This window comes from Molothrus aeneus, chromosome 14 (genome assembly GCF_037042795.1).
Source record: "Molothrus aeneus isolate 106 chromosome 14, BPBGC_Maene_1.0, whole genome shotgun sequence".
Lineage (NCBI taxonomy): Eukaryota > Metazoa > Chordata > Aves > Passeriformes > Icteridae > Molothrus > Molothrus aeneus.
In genome coordinates, this window is record NC_089659.1 from 10,037,849 (window position 1) to 10,057,090 (window position 19,242).

The 19,242-nt window shown below is 44.2% G+C and overlaps 1 protein-coding gene across 2 annotated transcripts in view; it reads right to left on the reverse strand.

Annotated features, from left to right (window-relative positions):
• Positions 1–10,817, reverse strand: part of STAG2 (STAG2 cohesin complex component) — a 72,953-nt gene extending 62,136 nt beyond the window's left edge. Inside the window, exon 1 of one of the 2 annotated variants that reach the window (XM_066559243.1) lies at positions 10,745–10,817. The gene's annotated coding sequence lies outside the window, so the exon portion shown is untranslated. The remainder of the gene's footprint in view (positions 1–10,744) is intronic. The other variant, XM_066559242.1, reaches the window with a different exon arrangement.
• Positions 10,818–19,242: the final 8,425 nt, after the last annotated feature.

Sequence of the window (19,242 nt, forward strand, 5' to 3'; positions counted from 1 at the left end):
ATTCTGTTCTTTCATATCAATGAAGTAACTAGTCTCTCCACCAACTACCCTGACAGAAAAAACTGTTTTCAACAGATTGCCAGTTTGAGTTCTCCCTCCAAATCCCATTCAAAAAGCCTTTAAATGTTTGATAGTTTGGCATTCAAAAATTAAACATTCAAAACAAACATCTGCACTTTTCCACATCTGTCAATGTATTCCAAGATTAAGTTTTTACATTAAAGCATTTACTTGTACTGTATGTATCTAATAACTCAATGCCAGCATATTCCACAACAGAATAAAAAAGAGAAGATGATAGAACTGGACACACAAGGTACTTTTGAAATGGCTCTAGTATTCATCCCCATTTTCTTCCACATTCCTACCTTTCCTATCTTTCTTGCTCTATTTTCCTTTATCATAGTAATCCCATTTCATCTCCCAGGATGCTTAACTCGTTATACACTAACAAATAATGCTTATTGTAAAGGAACTGGAAAACTTCAGTAAGTTTCTTAAATTCCCAAGTTCCCAGGAACATTGAGTCAATCGTGCATCCAAAAGAACCATCTGAATTTTTCCATGCTTCCCTTCACTGGAGATAGGGGAAGACCAAACCCATTTGTAGGCTCTTGCAATAATGCATAAATCCTCTCTTGTAAACAAAACTTCTCTAACCAGTTTTGAATGCAAGGTATGCTTTGCAGTTTACAGCCTCTTGGCACAAAAAGGAAACCTTTGAGAATTCAATTTTACAGAGACTGTTACAGCATTTGGGGGTGAATAGGAAGAATCTTAATGAGTACCCTACTGTACATGAAGAGGATGACTTTCTGTATTTTCTTTTATCCAATGCTATTGAACTCAAAATGTCTAAAAATGTTTTTGACATTTTTATATCATATTGATGTAAACAATCTGTCTTGCCACCTTTGAAAATTTCTACTTAGCACTAAGTACTGCTCTGAGGCTCTAAGCTAACTTTAATAAAATCACTGTTTTGCCAAATAGAAATTGAGCAGTATAACAGAGACAATGCAATGCAGCAAGATAAATAAAATTCCTAAAAGCTGATTTTTTAAAAATTATATTTCAACTGTCAAGCCACATCTCATCTGTACAGCTCATGTGTACAAATTCTGGTTTGTTTTATAGAAGAGTGGTAATACAGTATATATGTCACTGCATCAGCAATACCTTTTAATCGATAAACATTTTTAAATTAATCAAATACTAATATGTATCAGTTTTGAAAACAGAACTTATCAAAACTAGTTGAAGGGAAGCACACTTAATAAAACAAGAACAGCTTAAATGTAGAATATTGAAAATAAATGTAATTGAGTGGGGAAGAAAACCCAAACATTTTCCAGTGTTATTGAAGCATTTGCCTTGTTAAACCATTTCTACATTTGATAAATCAACATGCAAAAGCCAGTTTCACCTTTCTTTAGTCAATTGTTTATTAGGCAAGTAACAACAGACCTATGCCACAGATCCAAGAGAGATACTTGTGCAGCTTTCCTTTCTGGTTACCATAGTTTCAAATGAACTGTAGATCTCTAGAAATAATACTTATGAGAAGGAATAAAAATATCACTGCTTAAATATGAAAACTGCAAGAAGAATCATTTTGATTAGTGTAGGAATGGCACTTAAGTGAACAGGTAAATGCTCAGGAAAGGAAGTTTTATTTGCAAGACTTTGTCAGACAGAGTAAGTGAAGCCTGAGCACAGACAGAAGAAGAATAAATAGAGCACATGGAAAAAGAGGGAAAAGTAGGTACCAAGAAGCCATTCAGTAGCCATTTACCTGACTCTTCTTCTAAAATTCCCAGCAAAATCTATCACCAGCTCTAAATCAGGACATTAGAGTTCCAATCCTCCCACATCAAAGGATACTTTCTAAACATATACTGGGGGTGAAAAACATGAATCTTCTCAGGAATTTTAGATAACTTTACAATCTGAAATAAAGAAGAAACTTCCAATAGGAACAGCCTAATAGATTGCCAGAGACATTGAGGAAACTTAACCACATCCTCTGAGACATTCAAAACTTGACAAGTGGCCTTATAGGACAAGATTTAAGGAGAAGGCTGGATCGGACCTCCAGGGCTCCATTCCCACCTAAGCAATTCTGGGACCAAGAACGCAATTTTTCCATTGTGGCATCACTTCTAGGAAGCAACTGTGCATTCATTACGCAAAGCTTTATTTCATGTGGTGTTAAAAGAAAGTATTTTGATACAGCTGTCCAAACAGCTACATAAGAAACAACAAAAATAGTACATAGCCACACACCAACAAACTGGACCTTCCCTGCAAGGATACTGTTCCCATCCACAAATAGTACAAACCAGCCATGTTTTACAAATTCTTATGTTATTAATCTTAAATTATTAATATGATAGTCTTTCTTGTTCAAATATATTTAAATTGTATTCTTTACCCTAAATCAAAATATAATATATCAATTCTCTTCTCTATTTCCCTGCTGCAAGCACAGCTCTGCCACATGATATACAGACTGTAGCCACTGGTCATTCTTGCTTTGAAAAAAAAGGCTAGATCAAGCCTTCCCAGTTTCCTTCCTTGGAAAGAACATCATCATAATCAGTCCTCTGTTTCTAAGAAAATCAGAAGTGAAATGGCCAGTGGTCAGGATGCACCACCATCTTACACAAATTAAATTAGTTCACCACCACATCCATAATTATAAAAAATGTCTTATTCCAGGATTCCTGTCAGTCAGTCACCTTCAAATTGAAAACCAGACACCTCAAATGCATGCATTAATTATGAAGCTGTGTTCCTCATATTTATGACTTACATTGGGGATTTTTGGTACTTCAGTAATCTATACATTCAAATACCCACAGCACATTAAAAAAATAAGAGATGAAAAAATACAGACCTTCAATATTCACATCCTTACTCCATACAAACTCTACTTATAATGAACTCTCCTTGCCAGAACATTATACTCTGACCAAAAAAGAAAAAAAAAAAAAAACCAAACAAAAACAACCAATTATATCACTTGCTTATTATCTGCTTACTAAGACTTGATATGGTCCAAATTTTCTGTTGATTCTTATTAAGGGATGAACCAAAAGTTTTACATAAAGGAATAACAGGTAATAACATGAAAGCCTGAAAGCGCTTAGCTTGTACAGCTTATTTTTATTTGTAAACAAAGTAGAAGTCAATTTTCTTTTACCCAGATAGGATGCTACAACGAAGGCCTTAAAACTGAGGCTGAAATCCTTTTTTCAGTAAAAAACTGCAATCCAGCCACAACCAAGAACTGCAACATTACTCCCCATCAACAATGCCCACCTCTTTGCAGTCAGTTCCCATGGCCTAAGCAATAGGAAAATAACTGCATGAAGTCCTCTTTGCTATGTGACCTCACCAAGCACAGCACACACCCTCCCAGCAGCATCGGGGCACTGTTCAGCACATGGGGCCTGCACTGGCTGGGACTGAGGTACCACTGGAGCAGGAGAAACCTGAGGGCAGCCTGCAGGTAGGGTCAGGTGCCCTCCACATCACCCACAGCTCTCTCACCCATGGGCCACAAGCTAAGCAGCATTTCACCAAACCTTTGCAGCAACTCCAAAGCCAAATTTGGAATGCAACCATAACTAAATAAAATATGCATACCTAAGTTGTTACTTTTTTAAATAGTCAGTAGTTTCAGGAATATTTTGTCTTTTCTGAAATGTCAGTATATTCAGATTCATTATTTTGTTAATAGGAAACCCTAAAATTTCAGCTATAATTCTTATAAATCTAAACCACTGCAGAGAGATCCATTACATAGCAATAGGCACCTTTTGAGACCTTTTTTCAAAACACAAGCAAAAGTCATCAGCTTGTTCTATCAACCCTTGAACAGATACAAAAATACTTTCCTCTCTAGAGCTATACAGAAGCAGTAACAAAAACCTGCTGCAGAAAACATAATGATTTCTAGTGTCACACATATTCCCTTGCTCCAGTATAATAACTAACATTTATTGAAATAAAGCATAGAAAAGTAAAATGCATATAATGTTGTGTAAGGGCAGGACTAATAAGCCATTAAATTCAGAGCCATAAGAAAATAAACCATTCACCTACCTACCAAAAAAAATTTCACAAAGAAACCCATAACCAACCAACACATGTTCTCAGATACTTTTTTGGGTAGGTATTGTGATCAGCCTCTCAATCACAGATCACAAACTACCCTGCTATATATGCCAATCTTCTTACATCTACTCCCTCTTCTGATCATATTCTTTTACAAAAATAAGCCTTCCAAAGGCAGAAATCATAGCTAGCTACACAAGTAAAAAATGTGCAGAATAGACAACAATGAAGTATATACATGGACAAAGCAGCTACCAGACCACTGAATTATTTTCCCTCAACACAAGAGATAGCTGCACACAAATCGAGTCCTACCTGTCCTTCATTTCTGACTCAAATTGGCATAAACAGGTTTAAATAGAGACTGGTCCTAGGCTCCTCCATGCAAATCTGTAGCCAATAAAGGCTAGGAAAACCCAGGTGCCACATGAAAGCCACAGGGGTACCCTGGGTGATCAAATTTTCCCACATTCCTATCTCCAAAATTGGGTGCCAGATCTCAGAAAATGTTGTGAAAGGTTTTCCTTTCCCTCTTCTCTACCCAAGATCTCACAGATCTAGGAAAATTAAACAGTGGAAAACTTGGAAATACAGAAATACTAAAAACTGATTGAGTATTCTGTGAAATAATGGAATGGCATAACCCATTAAATCTAGAATTCTGGTCTAGTCTCAGTGATCTCACCCATCAAACTGACAAGATATAGAAAAAGACCCACAGTTTATGTGTTGATACCCCCAAACACTGAAACATCTTTCTTGATACAAGCTTCCCAACTTCAACAAACCAACACCAGTCCTACAATTATCTGTGATGATCTAAATGAGGGTCACCTTCAGAGATTTCCCTTACTTTGTATTTATTCTAACAAAAAAATTAATTTCCAACTTCACCAGATTTTTATGAACTTCAAGATGAGAATATTTAAGGAAAATAAATTCTAGTCAAAACAGCATAGGATTAAAACTACAATTTTAACCTTGTACTCTCAAAATGAGTTTTTACTACGTCACTCTTAAATAAATACTCGACCTTGTCAAAAGTCACATCAGATCCCAAGGCTTACTACCCTTAAACTACAAAGATGCAGAACTTTTCGAAAGCAGATTTTTTTCTAATATAAAAAGCCAACTGAAGTCACTGTACTAATCTCCAAGCACAAAACCTGTTCACTGAGTGGAAGAGCTTCACTGGTTGACTCTTCAGAGCAGCCTTTAGGCGAACGAACGCTGGCCCGAGAGCTGCAGTTCGCAGATGTGACAGTGCCAGGGTGACCCAAGGCGCTCCCGCCGCCCCCCGCGCCCCCTCCCCGTGCGGGCCCCGCCGCCGGGGCGCCCCCTGGGGACCGGGGGCGGCCGCTGCACCCCCGCGAGCCCGGCACGCCCCGCGCCCGGCCCCGGCCGGCGGGGAGCGGCTCCCGCTCCGGACCAGGCGGTTCCTCCGCCCGCGGCCCGTTCCGCTCCACCTCTGCGCGGAGCCAAAGGACGGCAGCGGCAGGAGGCAAAAGGAGCCCCGGAGCAGCCCGCGCCGCACGACTGCCGGTGCCAACGACCCAGGAACTGCGGGACCTTGAGGAACTCCCATTTGTACTCAGCCTTTGAGTTTAAAGGGGAGATCACCCAAAACGCTGGACGGCACTGAATCGAAACTACAGCTACAGGGTATGTCACCATTTAAGTTCTTGAGATGCACATGAAAAAGAGCTCTTTCCATTCCTCAATATATTTGCTGTATGCAAGCTTTTTTTCCTACCTAAAACTCCAATTGCCCGCTCACCTCTGTTTCCCAAGGACTAGATTATCACTCTCTTCTTGTCAATGATCCTCATATAAGATGAAGCTTTCAGAATATGAATGTTGTAAGTGATGCTGAGAAAGAGAGCAAAGCTTTTATTTAAGAGTATTAAACTGGTATGTTGCTGGCTGCTATCAATCACTTCTTTCCATGACAAAACAAGTACTGAACCAGATGATGCTCTTGGAAATTCTCACATCTCCCTGACAGAGACCACATCGACAACATATTCCTCTATCCGGTATGTTTTCTTAATTGCACACATCGAAAAAAAGAAAAGAGGAAAAAGGAGGAACAAACAAACAACACAAAACAAAACAACATCCACCACCAAAACCCAACAGTACCATTTTGGAAATTCACACCTACAATATTCTTCTAAGTTTTCAAATCAGTCAGAGAAGAAATGGCCACTGTAGGAAGAGATCACACTAAGTTGGAAACCTTGTCTCATCTGACAAAACACTGAATTCCAGTACCATAACCAACAAGCACAAGTAACAAGCAGAAATATTTGCTTATTTTCTGGGATTCATTTGGTGAAAATAATCAACTGAAGTATTTCAGGTTTCTGTAAAACATACAACCTGTTTTTACTGGCACACAAGTCAAGAAAAGCTCATCTCTCCTAAAATATTTGCCTGCAGCAAAACAACTGAGACAGTAAGACCACAAATGAAAATGACAAACGAGGATTCTGGAATCATTCTAAATTTGAGCCATAAGTGACAAAGAGCAATCTAATTTTAAAAAGTTTATAAAGCTTTGATGTGCCAACATCATTTCATGACTTAACTAAGTCTAACACAGTTGCTCCCACCACCAAGAGCAGGAACTTTCAAGTGGTTTGTTGCCTACAGCTATTTTCTACAGGAGAATGCAGTAGCATGTAATATTCAAGAGAAGCTGTCTACATTACTTTATTTTTTTATAATTCAGTTACTGTTGGTAAGTTATACTGGGATGAAATAAACCTAGAGAGTATTTAACTGACAATTCTATTTACACTCCTTCCAAGTGGAAATTATTTCACTCCAAATGTTTAAAGACTTGAACACGTAAAGTTCAAATGTGATATATTTATGGAATCTAAGTTAGATTACCAACCATCTAACTGAATACTCCAATTTATAAAATGAATGCTATTCAAGTAACATAATGCATTCTTAAACTAAGTATTTAAATAAGCTATGAAATAGCAATTTTTTGTCACTTCACAGAGCCCAGTTTTTTAAAGATATATTCAAATATCACAGAATCCTTGATTTAAATCAACTCAAATTAATTTGTTTTCAGTCACAAAACATCAAGACTTTGTATCTTAAAAATGAGACCTGTACACAAATTTTACCTTAACTTCTTAAATACAAGTTTAACAAATCCTTACATTGGTTATTGACTTTATTCAGCATTATCTTCTTGAAACTGTAGATGTATGAAAAAGCTCCAAAAGCATAACTGGCCTAAGTAATAACTTGGAAGTTATCTGAAGGCTAGGAAGCATCACAGAAAAATTAGTTTCTCCTATCTCCCAGTTCCATGCCTGTGGGTTTTTTGGTTGGTTGAATTTAAGCTTATACAACAGCCAACTTTAAGTTTACCACAGCTAACTTAATACAAACAACAGCAACAGAAATTCAGGGGGTTGTGTCACAGGTTGCACAAAGCCCACCTGTAGACAACACAATGAAACGTCACTGGTTTTGTCAAGAAGGACCAACATGAGCCATATGAGTTACATAGCAAGATCTATTTGCCAGAGATGAGATTCAATCAATATTTTTCTCCTTTGTATAACTTTGAAGTTTTTTTAGTCTTTGATTAAGCAGAACAGTGTGGGGATTCCAGCCCGTTCACCTCCAGGGCGTTCAGCAGCAAAAAATATTCATGTTAATGTTAAAAGCAATGCATTACTCACACCTTGTTTCATTTAGCAATGAAACTGTTATTGTGCCATAAAAGAAAACAAACTATGTTACCCAATAACGAGCCCTATACCAGATCTGTGGTACTGAGTTTGTGACTGATCACCAGGAAGACAGATCCACAAAATTATGAGTTGAGGATAATGAACAAGTGATACCAAGATGACAGAGATTAATGATGGTCAATTGCACAAACACTCGTGGTATTTATTTCTCTGCACACAATCAGCCAGCCTGCACATGGGTAAGTCTTGGGAGAGTTCAACACCAGATAAATACTCCAGGAATAATAATAAATAGACTACTGATTTAAAGAAAAGAGACCATGAAAACCAGAAAAAGTTGCGTCGAATGGGCAAGCACTACAAACGAGAAAGAAGTAATGAATCACAAATGGAGACCGAACTGCCAAGAGTTAACAGGGAGACTTAACAGGGAGACTTATGCTTGGAGAACAACCCCTCTCCGCAGGAAACCCTAGGAACTCTCAATCTTGGTCATTTAACACAGGATTCAACAAAACTCCCAGAGAGCCCGAAAGCGGTCGTGCAAAGGCTTCCAGAGAAGCGATCCAAAAGGCGTTTTCCGGCGGTTCCCTCCCAGCAGCCCGGCGAGCCGCGCCAGCGGGACGGGGAGCGGAGCGGAGGGGCCCGGCCGGGCGCGGAGGAAGCGGCCGCCTCCCGCGCGGCGGCGGCCAATGGGCGGCGGGCGCGGCCCGAGGCGCGGCGAGCAGGCCCGGCGGGGCCGCCGTGACGCACTTGGGCAACCGCCCGCCCGCCCGGGCCGCGCCGGCACGGCCCCCCCGCAGCCGCGCCGGGCGGCGGCCCCGGGCCGCGCAGCGACAACGCGGGGTCACACCGGCGGCTCGGGCGCCTCGGGAGACCGGACACGCCAGGGTGTGGCTCGGGGAGCGAACGGGAAGGGAGAGCTTTCGAGCGCGGGCAGAGAGGGCAGGCGGGGGGGCAGCAGCGCTACCCGGGCTGCCAAAAAGTAATTAAAAAATAAAACAAACGGAAAAAAAAACCTAAACAAACAAAAAACAAGAAAACCCAACACCAAACTAAACAACCAACCACACACTCCCCCTCAGTAACTAGAACACCGGACTCGGCGGTGATCGAAACTTTGTGTCACCTCCTAACGCCGCATCCCGTGGGAACACAAGAAAGGAGAGCCGGGCCCGGGCAGTACAATAAATAAATAAAAGCAGCGACAGAGGAGTCCGATCGCTTCCACGCCCGCTCGCGGGGGCGAGGAGAGAGGGGCAAAAAAAAAAATTGAGGTCGGTGGGTCCCGGATTTCCACGGGGTAGACGGATTATACAACGCTAGCAGAACAGAGGAAGGCATGGAGGCAGCGCGGCCGGGAGCACAGCGGTGCGGGCCCCCAAGGCCAGCACGCCCAGCACCAAGGGATGCGCTCGGGCAGGGAGAGGAATTCCCGGAAAACAGGGCCTCCCAGCCCAGCCATCTGCGGCCGCTCACTCCTCTGTCCCTCCGTCCCTAACCGCAGCAACTATATATATCTACACGTATATCTATATATATATATTAATTTTTTAAATCCGTGTAGAAAAAATAAGCGCCCAGAAAAGAGAAACACCAGGAAAGCTCTCGTTTCCTACCTGGGCAGGGTTCAGCTCAGTTCAGTGCGTGCCGAGGAGGAGGGGGCAGAGGAGCACTATCTAAAACAAAAGTGGCGCCAAAACCCCCCAGTAAGAAGCATTCTCCTTCCTCCTCCTCCTCCTCCTGCCCCCCTCCCCCACCGGGGCCGGCGAGAGCCCAGCGGGGTTCCAGCAACACGCGGCTCCCGGCATCGGGCGTCCCCGGCACAAGTTGGCAAGCGCCCTTTCTTTATAAAAAAAAATAAAGGAAGCCGAACGGAAACTGCCACAACTCTTCCTCTTAGCGGACAGCAGCCGAGGAGCTCGGCCAAAGTCACTCGGAGGGGAAAACTCGACCCACAAAGGCCTTCGCCGAGCTGGGCGCCGGGGCAGCGAATGGAGGCGGGGGGGGGGAAGGTGCAGGTCAGTCCCTACCTACGTCCTCACTTGGGCCGAAGGAGCCCCGCTTCCGCCAGCCCTCCTATGCAACCACGGGGAAGGGCGGCCAGAGTTCCCCAGCTCTGGGAAGAGAGACTGAGGAGACAAACCCCGATCCCTCGGCACTTCCCTGCGCGGGGAACCCGGCGGGAGCGGGCTGGAAGGAAGAACTCGGCTGCTGGGCAGCGGGGAGCAGGGGGAAGGGAGCGCTGTCAGGGGTGCGAGTCCCCTGCCCGCGGCCTCCCCCGACATTCGACCCCGGGGCACCGGCAGCAGCCCCACCATTTTCTCTGCGCGGCCCAGCGCTCCCCCCGAGCGCGGCTCGGGCCCCGACCCCATCCCCCTGGCTTGCCCACCCGAGCGGCCCGGCCCGGCTCGCCCGCACACACACCCCACGCACACAATGCCCGAGTCCTCCATCTTGCCGGCAGCCCCTGCTCGGCTCGGCAGAAGGGGGGAGGAGGAGGAGGAGGAGAAGGCGGTTCTCCATTTTAGCTCGCCGAGCGCCGGGCCCGGCCTGCCCGCGGCCGGCTCTGGGGAGGAGGAAGGGGGCCGGGGCGGGCAGGGGGGCCGCTTTCGGCGCCCTCTCGCTCCCTCACTCGTGCTCCGCTCACCTCCCCCCTCCCCGCCGCGGCGCGCCGGGAACGGGGGGTGGGGAAGCGGGGGGCTGGAGTGTTTTCGCGGCTCGGCCCCGCCGTCCTCCATCTTGGCTGCGCGCAGTCCCCGCGGCTAGCCGGCCTGGCGCCCCGTGCGGGCCCGGGCGCCGCGGGCCCCGGCCCGGCCTCTCATCGCCGCCGCGCACCGCGATCCCGTGTCCCCCCGCCAAACTTCCAGAAGCTTCGCCGCCATTTTCTAACTTACCTTGCCCAGTGTCGGCGTAGGCAGCGAGGAGGCCCCGGCGCGCAGCTCCGCTCCCGTATCCCCGGCGCGGCTCGCCGGCTGCGCGCCCGTCCCGGCCGGTGCCGGGCTGTGGGCGCGGAGGGGGCGCAGGGCGCGGGCGGGTCGGGGTTATTTAATTTGGCGGCGGCGCTGGGGATTGTTTGGGGTGTTCGCTGCTCGGCGGCTCGCGGGCGAATGGAGGGCGCAGGCGCCACCTGGCGGCCGCCCAGCGGGGCCCGCTCTCCTGGGCGTGGGGCGACACCTGCCGGCCGCCCGCGGCAGCACCGCGCCGAGCGGGGTAAACAAGGTGCGGCGCATGCTCGGGGCGGGCCCGGGTTGGGCTCGGCAGAGGGGCCCGGCGCGGCCTAAAAAGGAGCGGCCGCTCGGACACGGGGCCAGCCCGCGGGACGCGCCCCGCCGCACGCAGGCACGGGCTTTGCTGCTGTAACCCTGCAGTAATTGGATGTAATTGTCCGGCCGAGGCAAAGCTGGGCCTCACGGAAGTGCCCCGCGGAGCCGATGCCGCAGGGTCCTGCTCGCCCCCCCGCGCTGTGCCGCGGGAAGCGGGGCTGGGCCGGAGGGAGCCCTGGCCCGGGAGATAAACGCGCGGTTCCCTCACGGGGGCCGGGTGCCTTATCTCGGGCACTGCAGGACGAGCACGGCAGCCAAGGCTGCTGGCACCGCTGGCAGCTCCCGTGGACTCAGCGTTCTCCAGAAATGCGTTCTGTTTCTGCCCATCGCCCCGTGTGCTCCCAGTTCAATGAGCGTTTGTGGGATTCCTTAATTCTCCCTGCATGAGGATTATGTGAACCTAAAGCGATCCATATAAGCAGTGCAGAATTCTTAAAGTAACCAGATATGCAATTTGTGACGCCTGATTTTTTTTTCCACTTTATTTTGTAATGGTAAGCACATTGCTCATGCTGAATAGTTCCACTTACGATTATCTTTAGATCAGTCAGCACAATAATAGTTTTGTCCTGGTAATTAGGTTCCAATCACCCTCTTGTGTTTATCTATTTATAATTTTGGGAACAGCGTTAGCATAACTAAGCAGTCGCTCAAGCGAGTTACTCTGCTCACCTGCCTAACAAAGGCAGGGTATTTAAGAGAAGAGTATCCACCAGCTCCAGTCTTTTCAAAACTAAGATGAGGCATCCCGCAGAGAAAATAATGCGTACAATGGAAACCGTGATCAGATTACGAGTGTTTAAAATGAAACTTTAAAAAAACCCCAAAAACTAAAGCCAGTGTAATATAAACTGATCACACCTAGGAATACTAGATACAATCTGTCGGTACATGAGACAGGCTTACAAAAATAAATTATGTTCTGTAGCTTGAATTCACATTTCAGAATAGTTTTGCACCTTCTGTCAAGTTCAGGGGAAACAAAACAAAACAAAAAAAAAGGCAGAAAGACTGCCTGGTAGGGAACACTTTAAAATAGCATCCTAAGTGCCCAGTCATACAACCATGTTCACGGTTTCAATTACAGCTACAGGTGCTGCTGATGATCTTTAATGTTACTCTGGTAGTGTCTGGAAAATGTTGAAGAATTGTGTATTAAGGAAAAAAAAACCCACTGCACTTAATGTAAGCCTTAAAAATTTTCTATATTGTTATAAAACAACATTTAGGAATACATGGAAAGGAGCTGGATCCTTTTGTGCCTTTCCCACACAAAGTCAACTTCTGACAGCTGCCATATAGACAACCTTTCCATAAAAATAAACTACAACATTTTGCCTGCACACAGAATTCCAATAATGTGCCTTCTGCTTGAGATACACTAGGGATAATTCATATTAAAACTCCAATCCAAAACTTTGCAAGATTATAGCAGTTTACTGCAGGAGCTGGCAGGAACCCGAGGCAGCTCCAGTCAGCTGTACATGAAATACATGTACAGCACATGGATTTTGTTCTATTCCAAAAGCACTGCAGTTCACACTCGAGCTCACAGCTGAGAGGTTTTAGGTAAATGTGCTTACCTAATGTAAAGCCAACATGACATAGTTTTTAAGGTGTGGTTTTGAATGAGTGTGCAAGTGCTGACAATACCATGGCAGAGTTCAGCCCATTCCCAAAGCTGACTCAGGCCTTGGAAGCCCAGATCCATAACACTTCTGGGTGTCCTGGCTCACAGGACAGAATTTGCTTTTTTCTGCTTGAGCCAAAACATGGAAGTGCTCTAGAGCCCAGGCTCCAGGTGCAGCAGCACACTACACACCCCTGGTCACAGAGCCTGCCTAAGAGGATTTCACACTCTGCAGTTCAGTTTCCTCCCTTGCAGTTGTTTCATTCAGCTGTTTGCTCAGTCCTGTCTTAGCAAGGCTGTTGCCTCATCGGAGAAGGGGAGAGAAGATTTGTTTTCTGAAGTTTGATTCCCCCAGCCCAGATCATTTCTCTGAGCTGTTCCAGTACAGCTGCAGAGCACTGAAGTCAGCACAGCTGAAGGTGCTGAGCGCTGTGCTGAGGCCAGGAAAGTTTCTGCTCTGCTCCAGTGACCAGAAGACAGGAATTTCTTAAGTCAACTGAGCCCTGTGAGGAGTCCTCCTTTAAGGGGGCCAAACTGGCTCTCTGAAGAGCCTGACTCCTGCATTTTCCTCATGAAGAGATCGTGCTGGGAGTGAGCTTTCCAGTTGGTACAACAGGGAAGATGATGAAAAGCAATTCCTCTGCAAGCTCATCACTTCTTTCTAATCTACCAGTTCCAGAGTGGGCTTCTACCATCAGTTCAGACTTTGGGAAAAGAAACAAGATCATCCTGAAGCTTCTGTATAGTTTTAGCATACTAGCATCCTTTCCAATACAATGAAAAATGTAAAAGAAAAATAAGTGCTATCTAAGCATTGTAAAGAAAAAGAGATATTTTAAATTCTGACCTGTCTAGAAAAGATTTATATCTGATAGAAAAGAAGTTCTGTGAAAAAGTAGGAGAAAGTATTTCACAGAACTATGTAATCTTTTTCAAAAAAGCTACTCTTTAGGTGCTTCAAATTCTACCATTTCTGATATTGAGCCCAATTTAGAGAGGATTTAACAAAGACTTTACAGGCACTGTTATTATGCTTGATCCAAAGAGAGCTTCATGATCAGTGACACAGGAAACTGAGCAGGGAGAGGGCAGATACCAATTCTGTGTCTGAATTAATGGCCAGAGGTTCACCACGAAAGATCAGAATAAATTCAAACTGCCAGATGGCTGATTCATTTTCCCAGGCAGGAGATTCATGCTCATGCTGCTTCCTTTTCTTTTCATGTTTCTTCCTTTTCTTTCTCCTGCAGAATAGGAAGCCCCTCTGCAGGTCCATTTCCTCATTTGTATTATTAAAAAAATCCAAATAAACAAAACAAAACAACCAATCAAAAACAAACAACAAAACCCAAAAATAACAAACAACAACAACAAAAACCCACCAACAACACACCACCACCCACAATAATTTATTTCTTTAAAGACTTTTCTTTTTGAGAATTGGAAAAATAAACCAGAATTTGTATACTGGATTTCTCCCAAGGTGAGGTGTTAGCTTCGATGGCCTGTATTGAATAAGCCATGACCATACTTTTGTCTGTTGAGATGGATACAGAGGGAAAAAGCAGTCTTCCCAGTTAAAATTTTTTTCCCAGATTTTTGAATCTGGCTTAGTCACTCCAGGGAAATCTGCTCTAAATCCTTTTGAAGATGAGCTATTACATAAGAAACAAAAATAAAGACAAAAAAATGGGTTACTTTCCCATAATTTGCAGGAGATTGCACATCAGTAGCTCCTTAGGTCTTTCCCTGCTCTGTGAATAATTTCTTCCTTTTTCCATTTATGTAAGTCTCCCTTATGTGCCCCTATTTCTCACCAGGTCTTTCCAGAACACCCACCTCATGTCTGAATTTTCTTTGATTCAGTAAGTTTCTGCCTGCTCCTTCTGTGAAGGAGCACAGAATCAATTTGTCCTGTACCACTACAAAGGAAGTTTTAACTCCCCTTCATCATCAGCTCTAAAAATGAACAGAATCCCAGTAAGTTGCAGATGCCTTCCTGCCAATTGCATTATGAGCAGCAGCTTTACTCAGTCCCCTGTGCCACTTGTTACCCAAAGTCCTCAGCTCCCCTGTTTGAGTGAGGTACTCTTTCTATGTCTCATTCTTTGAGAGAAAAATCCCTTAGCTGGATTCTAAAGTTCCATCAGCAAACTGCTGTAAAGGCCACAGCAGTTTTTGGTAGGAAATAGTGAAAAGCCCTTCCCCTGGCTGCAGTCAGGACAAGCCACTTTCACCTGAGGCATCACCTCACCCTAGGTACAGGAGCAAGTGTTACCAATCAGGCCACCTCTCTTGGATTCAGGACACAATGTGCTCCAGTTTCTGGATGCAGGGAAGTTTTTGAAGACAGGCAGGACATTATTTGTGTTCTGTAGCTAGGTCCAGGCAGAGGGACCATGAATCAAGGTCCATTTGATGGGTCGGGCACTGTGACAGCATCAGTGACAAAGTCTGAGGAGGAAGAACAGGAACCAGAGAAACATGTTTGAAACTGGCTAAGCCAGGTAAGTGGCAGGGCTCCCTTAAAGGCAGCAAAGAACAGAGTGTGTGACAGAAAAAGGGCTGGGGTAGGAAGCTGCCAAGAACTGAAATAAAGTCAAGCAGGCCAAACAGCACAACTGATGCCAAGTAAGGGCAGCAGCTTTAGCTGAGAAACAGCTAAAAGCCAGTGAAACTCTATCATTCTCTGGATGTGTAGGGCACCTAACCCATCAGGAACACAAAGCAGTTCTCAGCTGGTCAGAGCTCATGGGGCCCCAGACCCCTCTCCAGAGACTCTGACATGGAGCCAGGGCTTGCCTAAAAAGGGGAGAAAGGAGGCTGGCTTGTGGTTAGGTGAAATTAGAGTGGAAGTGAGACAGAAACAACATTATTCAGCTCAACTTCTGCCCAGGATCATAGAGCAAAACAATTATGAACAACAAAGTCAAATACTTTTGTGTTAAAGCTCTGAAGAAAATCCCCTATTAAATATATGGGACAGCACTCTGTATGTGCAGGCAAACACAAGATTTGGATGATGTACCTTGGTCTTTTCCCCACAAATTACTGAGGCTGGAACTTAGGGGCCTAAAGGGGAAGTCTAGGCAATGGGAAGTTGTTACTGACAGATAAAATCAAGGAACAGATTAACTCTTCAGATCAACTTGTATGGTTTTCTGGGGCTGACCTACCACATTCCCAAAATCCTTTATGTATGACTGTCCCTAACACAAGTTTCCTTTGGTTTAGTTTTCAAGCAGCTTCAAGGTTTCTTTCAGACTATGTTTCTCACAAGTCACTCCCCTACTGCCAGTTGTGTCTGGGGCTCAAGGCCTTTTCTGCTGCCTCAGCTCTGACACAGTGGGTGGTGGAAGCAGAGCAAAGTGTGATGGTGTCATTAGCTGAGATTAAAGGTTTTTGTAAATGGCACAATGCATAACAAGTAGCAAGGAATACACCAGTTTATGACATGTTGGGGGGTTGCACAGATGTTCAAAACCGTTAAGATAAAAATACTTCTTTCAGACTGTAACTTTCTTGAGTTTCTTGAGTGACAGTAGCAGTCCTGCAAAGTGCCAGCTGTGAAGGAAGTGTTTTCCCCTCTGTGGCAAAGGGCACACCTGGGATGCTCACCATAAACAGCAAGCACAGCAACTCCCACTCTCAGTCCCCCAGGGACCCCCCACTTCTCCCTTCCCTGTACCTCTGGTTCCAACTGTGGGTCTAGCAGAAGTGAAGCTTCCAACCTGGAACATGGATCTTCCTAAAAGAAACTTGCAATTGCCAATTAGCCCTTTAGGAAAGCAACTGTTGACGAAGTTATAAAAGTCCTAAATTGTGCTGCAGATGTCCAATTGTTATTTCTGGTACATCTGTTTTGCAAAACACCCATTTGAAGCAAGAGTGACTTTTCTGGTGCTTGTACCCTGCAGACAGAGCTCCCATACTGACTCCAGTAACCTCACATGGGTCAGATATGCAGGACAGGGAGGTAAAGCCAGTCCTGGATCAGAAGCTTCTCTCTGTAACACAAGAGTTAAAAGGAAGAGATGCTTGTGGCTTGACACCCGCTTTGGAAAAGCTTGTATTCACAAGATTAACTATTTGGCTTAAGTGATGATTCTCATCATACACTGCAAAATTAAGTTACATAAGAGAAATTGTGTCAAGAGTTTTACAGCAAGATCTAACAATATAAAATCAAAAAGACCTAACATGAATAGATTTAAATGCTGTCTTGGTAATCTTTGAAGGTTATAATAATTCACTCTCCAAAATTTGAAGGTGACCATATGCACTTACAGTAGACCTGGCTTTTCAGCAATTATTGTAATGATTCTTCTAGACATTTTCACAGTGGGACTCTGTAAATGTGTTTTTCATTTTTTGAAAAAGCACCATTTTTCAATCTGAGAGCAAAACTAATTCCAGTATCTCTCCAATACATTTCCAGCATTTATTACTTATCAAGAAGTTTATCTCAGCTAACACAATAACTATCCAGGCCATAAAACTGTAAATTAGTAATTATCTAAAGGCAACCAAATAGTTTTTGATCAGCTTTAAATATTATATACTCACAATATAATTAATACCATTTTGTCCCAGATTTTTCTTGGGGTTTTGTTTATCCAAATCATTCATAAATGAATATATCCCATCTTCTTTCCTGTTCTAGGAAAAAGCAAGTTTCTTTGGAAGTTAGTTACAGAGTCATGTTCTCTGAGTTAACACTTAATACAGATTTTCATTACAGATTTACTGTAATGTTGTCACTATTGCTTAACAGGAATTCATGGTTAAGAAAAAATTGAAGATATAATCTGAATTTCAACACAGATTGTTTATCATCACAAGCCATTTTGCCTTCTCACAGAAAGCCACATTATAATTACAGCACATTAATTGCTGTACAGCAGCATCAGTAGAGCTCTTGAAGTGACATGACACAGTGACATGACACAGTGGCATTTGCCAAGATGAGAAGGTAATTTCAACAACCTGAATCAGTGTGAAGTCATGGCAAGAGCAGGGGGGAGGAAAGATTTCCTTGATCAAGTTTTCAAGCTACTCAGTAAAACTTAATGTATATAAACCACACAAAAAACTGGTAGGAGGGAGAGTATTCACTCATACCTCAGTTCATGCATGTGGGTAGACTGACCCTAAGGAGAAGGGGACCAGCATCCTTCACGAGCCACAAGGCCAATCCAGCTGCTCTGCACAAGACCAATAGGAGAAGGCTCAGAGGCAGCACTGGAAGCACCTCTCCAGCCTTCTCTGGCACCTGGCCTTGCTGACAGGAGTCAGTTGTGCACAACACAGAGGGTAACAAAGAGCATCTTGTAAAAACTCACTGTTCAGGTCCCCACTGCTGCAGGAAAACACTGCAAAAGCCAGAAAACCTCCAGCTCCTCCTTTGCTCTATGAAGAGCTGACCTTCACACATCAGGTGCTTGAACTTGCACACCTTGTAAGGCAGATTCTCTTCCAAGTAGCTCCTGAAGACCACAGCAGCAAAGGTCACTGCCCCTGGCAATGCTCCATCCTAGAGAACACCACTGCAGCTTGGTTTCACATGAACACCATATTCAAGTGCCTGCATTAACCTCCACCCAGTGATAATTCAATTCCAACCACCCATTGTATTTACATTTCTGTTAATTACAATAAAAACAAATAGAAAAGGTAACCTTAAAACCCATGCTGATTAACAACAATACTTAAACTTTAACGAACTATTTGTCCTGTAGCTTCAGACTGCACATACAGCTAACAAAAAATTCCACTGAAGAACTGTGGTCAAAACTAAACTAACCAGACAATGTTAAATGAATATTTAAAGACTCTAATTGAAAAAAAAACCCAAAAACAAAAACCAAAAAAAACCCCCACCAATGAACCAACAACCAATCCCCAAGCTGTAATAATTTAAGAAGTTTTTATTGTATTATGAACTTAAGATCAAGCCTCAAAACAAATTTTAAAAAAGTCCAGACAGCTCCAAGCTTTAGAGGCAGAAGCTGCTGCAATCAGCTGAGTGAGTCTGTGTGTTTCAGATGCCACATTTTAAGGCAGTGAGAAAAAGCTCCACACAAAACAAAAACATCGACTCTTTGGGTTTCCTTATTTTAGCCTTCTGTTTCTAAATAAGCCATGCACTTCCCGTGCTTTCTAAGCAACACACTTCCAGGACCTTACTGAAAACCCTTGTAAATCTCTCATGTATCCAGAGTAGCAAGCAGTTCTGCTACTACATGTAACATCAAAGATACTACACAGAAGCCACTAGAAGTTACTGAATACGGATACTTGAACATATTGCACAGTTCCCAGGAAACTCAAAAAAATCAACTTCTAGGGCATCTGTGCTAACCTCCTTTTCAAAGCCCCTGTGCTTCCACTCCATTTATTTGCATCCTTCATTTCTGTCTCTTTAAACACTCACCCCAGT